Source organism: Hordeum vulgare, chromosome 7H (genome assembly GCF_904849725.1).
Source record: "Hordeum vulgare subsp. vulgare chromosome 7H, MorexV3_pseudomolecules_assembly, whole genome shotgun sequence".
NCBI lineage: Eukaryota > Viridiplantae > Streptophyta > Magnoliopsida > Poales > Poaceae > Hordeum > Hordeum vulgare.
In genome coordinates, this window is record NC_058524.1 from 594066087 (window position 1) to 594075087 (window position 9001).

Below are 9001 nucleotides of genomic sequence, written 5' to 3' on the forward strand. Positions count from 1 at the left end.
GCCACTATTAAACACTATGACCCCCGGGTCTATTCACATCCATCGTTTACATCTCCGCTTTTACTTTGCTTTGTTACTTTGTTGCTTTCAGTTCTCACTTGGCAAACAATCTATAAGGGATTGACAACCCCTTCATAGCGTTGGGAGCAAGTTTTTGTGTTTGTGCAGGATCTTGAGATACTCCTCCACTGGATTGATACCTTGGTTCTCAAACTGAGGGAAGTACTTACCACCGCTACGCTACATCACCCTTTCCGCTTCGAGGGAACACCAACGCAAGGCTCCAAGGCCACGGGGGAAATCCTTTGCATACTTGCCTAGGAAGTTCCTTAAGGCGTAGCCGCAGCTGAAGGATTCCTGGTGCCGTTGCCGGGGAGGAGGATCGCTTGCCGAGGAGATCAAGACAAGAGTAATCTCCCGTCAACACGCCTATTTCTGGCACCGTTGGAAGGTCTTTTGTTGCAGTAGCAGAAGACTTCTTTGATACTTACTCACATGTGGCTCGACTGACCACTATTCGAGTACTACTTTCACTAGCCGCCTCACATGGTCTTTTTGTTCATCAAATGGATGTTAAGACTGCTTTCCTAAATGGGGAGTTGGATGAGGAAATTTACATGGAACAACGAGATGGATTTGTAGTAGATGGTCAGGAAGGAAAAGTGTGCAAGTTGCTGAAGTCTTTATATGGACTTAATCAAGCACCCAAGCAGTGGCATGGGTAGTTTGAAATAACTTTAACAGCTGCAGGCTTTGTTGTAAACAAAGTTGATAAATGTGTGTACTATCGCCATGGTGGGGGTGAGGGAGTTATCCTTTGTTTGTATGTTGATGACATACTGATTTTCAGAACAAATCTGAATGTTATTAAGGAGGTCAAGGATTTCCAATCTCACTGTTTTGAGATGAAGGATTAAGGAGTGGCCAATGCCATTCTGAACATCAAGTTATTGAGAGACGATGATGGTGGGATTACGTTGCTTCAATCTCACTATGTGGAAAAGATCTTGAGTCGCTTTGGATATAATGACTTCAAGCCCTCTCCCACACCATATGATGCCAGCGTGCTGCTTCAAAAGAATTGAAGAATTTCTAGAGATCAATTGAAATATTATCAGATTATCGGCTCGCTTATGTACTTAGCCAGTGCTACAAGACCTGGCATCTCTTTTCCTGTTAGCAAACTAAGTCGGTTTGTCTCAAGAGAGAGTTTTGCGTTATCTGAAAGGAACTGCAAATTATGGAATTCACTATACTAGACACCCAGTGGTGGTTGAAGGGTATATTGATTCAAACAGGATCTCTAATACTGATGAGATAAAGGCCACGAGCGAATATGTATTCACTGATGAAGGTGGCGCTGTTTCTTAGAAGTATTGCAAGCAAACGATCTTAACAAGGTCAATAATGGAAGCAGAACTCACAACACTAGATACACCTACTGTTGAAGAAGATTGGCTTCGCCGGCTCTTGAATTACTTGCCGGTTGTTGAGAAACTTCTACCGGGTATTCTTATGAACTGCGACAATCAAACTGTGATCACGAAAGTGAGCAGCTCAAAGGATAACATGAAGTCATCGAGACACGTTGAGAGAAGGTTAAAATCTGTCATGAAAATGAGAAACTCCGGAGTTATTGCATTGGATAATATCCAAACATCTAAAAAATCTGCTAGATCCTTTTACTAAGCGTCTATCACGTAATGTGATAGATAATGCACCAAGGGAGATGGGTATGAGACCCACAACGTGAGTTGTTCAAAGTGGTAACCTATTTTTTGTGATCGGAGATCCCATGAATTAGATGTGGAAGACAAGATGTTGGTCAAGTGAGAGGAAAGTATCCTGATCATTGATGTCCAAAAATAATGACCAAAAATAATGACGATAGTTGATGTCCCACAAGCGTATGGGATCGCAGCAGTTTTTGAGGGTAGAGTATTCAACCCAAATTTGTTGATTCGCCAAGACGGGAAGCGAAAGAATATTCTCAAGTATTAGCAACTGAATGTGTCAGATTCAACCAAACCTGAAAGATTAGTGTCTGCAAGCAAAGTATCAGTAGCAAAGTAGTATGATAGCAACGGGGCCAGAAACGATCTGTCGACACGGCAGACTATTCCTAACTGTTGTATCAATGGCGCCAACACGTTGACGGGGGATTATTCTTGAGAAGAATGGTTCCCCGGCTATGGCTCCAACAGAGTCTTGCAACAAGTAACAGAGAAGCAGCAAGGAACAACAGTAGCAACAGCAGCAAAGTAACAAGTAACAACAGTAGCAAAGTGGCCCAATCCCTTTTGTAGCAAGGGACAAGCCTAGACAAAGTAACGTAGCGAGAACCAGTAGTAAAAGACTCGTAGGCAGTGGATCGGTGATGGATGAGTATGACGGATGTGATTCATCATGTAACAGCTATAACACGAAGAGATATGTAACTAGCTCCCGTTCATCAATCTAATGTAGGCATGTATTCCGTATGTAGTCATACGTGCTTAGGGAAAAGAACTTGCATGACATCTATTGTCCATCCCTCCCGTGGCAGCGGGGTCCTAATGGAAACTACAGGATATTAAGGTTCTCCTTTTAATAAAGAACCGGACCAACGCATTAACACGTGATGAATACATGAACTCCTCTTACTATGATCATCTCCGGGAGTGGTTCCGGCTATTGTCACTCCGCGGTTGCCGGGTCATAACACATAGTAGGTGACTACAACTTGCAAGATAGGATCTAAAACACGCATATATTGGCGACAACATAATAGGTTCAGATATGGAATCATGGCACTCGGGCCCTAGTGACAAGCATTAAGCATATCCAAGTAGTAGCAACATCAATCTAGAACATAGTGGATACTAGGGATCAATCCCCGTCAAGAACTAACTCAATTACATGATAGATCTCATCCAACTCATCACCGTCCAGCAAGCCTATGATGAGATTACTCACGAACGATGAAGAGCATCATGGAATTGTCGATGGAGGAAGGTTGATGATGACGATGGCGACGATTTCCCCTCCCCGGAGCCCGAAACGGACTCCAGATCTGCCCTCCAGATGAAGAACAGGATGTGCGGTGCCTTCGTATCGCAAAACGCGATGAAACCTTCTCTCTGATTTTTTTTCCAGGCGAAACGGAAGATATAGAGCTGAGTTTGGGGGCGGTGGTGCCACGTGGGCCCCACAAGCCTGCACGGCGCGACCATAGGGGGTGGCCGCGGCCTGTGGGCTTGTGGCCCACTGGCACGCCCCCTCCGATGGATCTTTGCGCAAGTATTTTTCTTTTATTCCAGAAAAAATCTCCGTAAATTTTCAGGACATTCTGAGAACTTTTATTTCTGCACAAACAACACCATGGAAATTCTGCTGAAAACAACGTTAGTCCGGGTTAGTTCCATTCAAATCATGCAAGTTAGAGTCCAAAACAAGGGCAAAAGAGTTCGGAAAAGTAGATACGACGGAGACATATCAACTCCCCCAAGCTTAAAGCCTTGCTTGTCCTCAAGCAACTCAGTTGACAAACTGAGAGAGACACAAGAAAAACTTTGACGAACTCTGTTTGATCTTGTTGTTGCAACTATGTCTAACTCATAACCAGAATTTGAGCAACATCACAAGCAAACCACATAAGCAAATGACATCTAGGTCTCATGGTAAACTAATATCAATGGCATAATCAGCTAGCGAGCAAATAAAAATAAGTCTCAAACATCAACACTTCAATCAAAACAACATGAAGCAGTACGAATAGATGGTATCTGTCGGGACCCCGATCCTAAGCCATAGGAATCCAGCCTGTAACACATCGCATCCCTTTGTGGTCTCACGCACGGTTAACTCCACGGCTGCAGCCTTACCTTAGCCGGGACCGTTTGCGTCTTTTGACTCACGTATGCGATAGTGTCGCTAGCAATCCAATGTCAAAGAACCCAGATCGACATGTCTAGTCATAAACCAAAGTGGCAGTACCGCACAAGGACAGGCATACATGACCCAACAAAGCAGGTGTCGGTCATCAGCGAATGTAGACGAGTCGTAGCAAGCTACAAGGACTCCATTACATCGCGTGACATTTCCCCAAAGGGGACAGACACAGCAGCTAAGAAGGACACATGCCGGTCAACCAATGTGTCCGGAGCAGTAGCGAACTACCAAGGCTCGTTGGATCACAAAGGGGCATTTCCTTGTAAGGGGTGCTACTAAAGTTCACGACTAGGTAATCGAACCCCATACATATCAAGTACGACACACGTACGCATGGCATACCGATATGTATAGATACATCGATGGCATCACAACATAACCATAAACATACAACCTTTATTTAAGAGGCTCAGAAGAGCCACACACATAATATTATACATCAAGGGTCTCATGACCCGTAATAGCAGTCATACAATTACAAGCCAGCGGAAGAGTTATAAACTGTCTGGGTACAGACAGTGCAACTAGAAGGCACATGACCTGACTATACTACAGAGCCGACGTAGGGCCAGATCGTAGCTGGGACACCAGCTACTCGTCGTCGTCGATGTCTACGAAGAACCCTCCATTAGGGTCATTAGCAACCTCTGCAACATTTATTAAGCAAACATGAGTACGAAGGTACTCAGCAAGACTTTAGGAGAACTAACTACTCATGCAAGGTATCAAAAGGTATTGTGGGGTTTCATGCGGGAAGCCAGCATTTGACTCGTGGCTAGACAACTTGCATTTTTAAATTAGTTTTGAAAACTTGATTTCTCGCACACGAGTCCACTAACACCACAACAATACACTATCGTGGAATCATTCCGTCTCCATACAGAAATGCCGTCCACGACACTCACGCTTATCTTGACAATTTTATGAGTAGCCATTGAAGTTATCTATGAACAAAATATGTCTCCAAGTAGTCCATATCCGCGGACGCGGCTATTCGAATAGATCATAACCCTGCAGGGGTGTACTTCGTCACACACGCTCTCGCCACTTATCGCCAAGTGTACGTCATGCACCTCGGCAACCTTCAAGCGGAAGCCCAGCGAGGGAGTCGGCCACGACCGTTAACCACACTAGTACCTAGTCCAGGTTTATCGCCTATCTGAGAGTAACCCGTACGGAAGTCCGGCCGAGGTTTCCGCCACGGCCTCAAACGATGTGCGCAGGGTTCCCAAGCCCACCATCCGGGTGCCACTTGGTACACCATGCCACTGCCTACCGCATCACGGTCCACCTCTCAGGTCAGCACCATGCACGGCCTCCAGCATTACTATAAACACCAGAAACTACTTGCAACTCCTGGACCGAGTACTAAGCGATTAATAGGCCGAGCGGGGTCATATTTGAGGGCCCAACATGTGGTAGTATCTAGTCTTGGATTACATACACGGAACTCAGTTCCTAAGGACGGTTCCAATGAAACAACCCGCCATGTACTCCTACACAGCCTTTCACCGGTACCTTTACCAAATCAAGTTCAACACACAACCTTTTCTCACCGAACACATTCCACATTTCTGTTCATCTCCCAGATGACAGACCATACACAACTCTAAGCATATCATGCATAGCAGGATAAGGCACATCATAGCTGAAGCAACTACCAGGTATGCTAGGTTGCAAGGTTTGGCTATTTACTGTGACAAGGTTAGGTCATGCAAAGGAAGTGGGTCCAACTATCTTGGCAAAAGCAGTTGAAGCATTTGATCCTAATGCAATAATTAGGTGCAGGAGCAAGAACATGGGATTTATCGGGATGATCAAAAGGGTTGCTTGCCTTGTTGCTCAGAGGAGGAACGATATCCGTCAGACGGATATTCGGTGGAATCCGGGGGTGCGGAGCCTACCGAAATGAATGGCAACATTCAATAACAATCATATGCAATCAAAATGATGCATGAGCATGGCATGAGAATGCAAAGTGATAAGTTATTATAATCAAGATGTTTTAGGTTTAGAGTTGATTTGAATCACATTCGAATAGCAATTCAAACGGGTATCCTCGGATACCGGTTTAATTGATTCGACCTGATGCTCAGATCAACTTAATGTTAACATGCATGAAATGTCATGTTATGGTACTGATTTATATCTAGGGCAGTGTGTGATCATTGCATTTATAATAAAATTTGGATATTTTTGCAAATTCCATTTATAAAGTGATTAAAAGAATTGAATTATTCCTTATTTCACAATTTAGGGTCCTGTAATTTTTTCAAACATAGTTGAAAAGAGCATAATCAGAATCCTTGAATTTTTCTGATACTTTTTCATATATAATTTATTTTCATTGGAGTTACAGATTAATTTCTATGATTTTTGCAATTTTTAGCAATTTCCTGAATTAGTTTTATACTGGAAATTCCATTTATTGCATCAGGCTGACGTCAGCAGGTCAGCCGACCTGTTCAGGTCAAACCTGACAGGGGGGCCCCACTGGTCAGCCTCTCTGGGACTAATCCCACGCTGACCAGCCCCTAATTGGGGTTTGACCAGGCGTGGGGCCCTCTGTCAGCGATTGAGGGGAGGGCGATTACGCCCTAATGGTCGGCCACGTCGACGCCCACCGGAGGGTGGTCGCCGGCGACCAGACCCGCGGCGGAGGGCTCGCCGGAGGCGACCTAGACGACGCTGCACAACACCAAAACGCACGCGGTTGGCAGCTACAGCATGCTCGCGAAGTGGCCGATCTGGCAGGACCAACTGGGAGGCTAGGGTCGCCGGAAAAGGCGTCGGCGACGAGCCGGAGCGGCGGCCGAAGCTCGGGCGTCCTCGGGGTCTTTGAATTAGGGGAATCTACGCTCGGTTCTTAGCTGCTACGGCATCTACGCGTCATTCTGGAGCTGCTGGTGCTCTCGGAAGGACAAGCTGATCATCGGAGGGCTACCGGCGACGAGCGGCAGCGGCGGTCCTCGTCGGCCTCCGGTGAAACTAGGGTTAGAGGAGGGGATCGACGGGGAAAACTTAGGGGAAACGACCGCATGCTCACAGGGAGTGCAGAGCAGAGCTCAGACGGCTCGGGGAAGGCCTGGGGGCGACGAATCGACGGGAGAGGTCCGGCGGCCGGAGGAGGAAGACGACGGCGTTGCGGGCGTTGCAGGGCTCGAGGAAGCTTCGGCTTCTGCAGAGACGACCAGGGCGACGAGGCGGAGCTAATGGCGTGCTCTGGGAGGGGATCCTATGGCCAGGGGCACGGCCAGCTCGAGCTCGAGCTCGGCTCTAATGGCGGCAGCAGGGAGAAGGAGGGGATCCGGGAGGAGGGGAAGAACCGAGGCGGGGAATGGATAGGGGAAGCTCTGGGGAGCTTATCCCCGTCGTCGCCAGCGCGAACCGGCGGCCAGGCAGGCACGCAGGTGCGTGGCCGCGCCGGAGGGGGCGGCGGCCACCTCCTGCTGCCTACTGGCGCGAGGGAGGGGACGAGCGGGGAGATGGGCCGGGCCAGGCTTAGGCGACAGGTAAGTTTTTTCCCATTTTCTCTGTTTTTGTTTTTCTGTTTTTCTATTTATTGCTTTGCTAATTATTTCAGCTCCAAAACAAATAGTAAAAACTATTTTAGACCTCCTGAAATATTTGTTATAATATCCCCACTCATTTCCAAGACTTTCAACATTTTTGGAAAATTATAGTTTCTGATTTCAAATTTTAAGTTTGAAACCAGTGGCTTTTGCATTTATTTAAAATGCTTAAAGTGTCAAGAAAAATAGTTTTCTCCAATGCTCATTTACTTTCATGATTTATCAGAAAGTTTGAACATTTCTTGAGGCCATTTTGGGTTCATTGATTTTGAACTAGTTGAAATTTCCTTTAATTGAAATGGTGGCTAGGGTTTTGAGTTTTTCCTTTGCCACTTTGTTGTTTTTGTTGAAACTTCTTAGATGCAAATGCAAAGAAGACATGAGCACAATGCTATCTTGCTTAAGGGTTAGGGATGTGAAAACTCACCCCCACTCAAAAGAATCTCGTCCCGAGATTTAGAAGTCGTCGGGAATAACGCAGGGTATTCGAGGCGGAGACGATCCTCTCTTTCCCAAGTTGCCTCCTTTTCAGAATGATTTGACCATTGAACTTTAAGAAACTTTAGGTTTCAACGTCGAGTGGTACGCTCAGCTTGATCAAGAATACGCACGGGGTATTCTCGGTAAGAAAGGTTATCTTGTAGATCAAGCGTTTCGTGGTCAACTTCACGGATAGGATCCGAAAAGCAACGCCTGAGTTGCGAGACGTGTAAAACATCATGAACCTTGGAAAGATGCGGAGGAAGTTCCAACTGGTAGGCAACTTCTCCTCGTTTGGCAAGAATGCGAAAAGGTCCAATGTAACGAGGAGCCAACTTGCCCTTGATACCGAAACGATGGGTACCCTTCAAAGGTGTAACCCGAAGGTAAGCCTTCTCGTCAACTTCAAAGGTCACAGCCTTATGATCACGATCATATTGGCTCTTTTGACGAGACTGGGCTGTTTTCAACTTTTCACGAATAATGCGAACCTGCTCTTCTGCATCCTGGATCATGTCCGGGCCAAAGAGTTGCCTCTCTCCGGTTTCTGACCAATTAAGAGGGGTTCGACATCTTCGTCCATAGAGAACTTCAAAAGGGGCTTTGCCCAAGCTTGATTGATAACTATTGTTATAAGCGAATTCGGCGAATGGAAGACACTTCTCCCAATTCATACCGAACGATATAACACAAGCTCGGAGCATATCTTCTAGAATTTGATTCACTCTTTCTACTTGACCACTTGATTGGGGATGGAAAGCAGTGCTAAAAGATAAGTGAGTCCCCATGGCATTCTGAAAACTTTCCCAGAAGCGAGAAGTAAAGATACTTCCACGGTCCGAGTTAATTTCCAGGGGAACACCATGAAGAGACACTATTCGAGATATATATAACTCTGCTAGCTGGCTAGCTGTTATACTCTCGCGGACAGGAAGAAAATGAGCCACTTTGGAAAGACGGTCAATGACCACAAAGATAGCATTATTTCCTTTCTTGGTCTTGCGAAATCCGGTAATGAA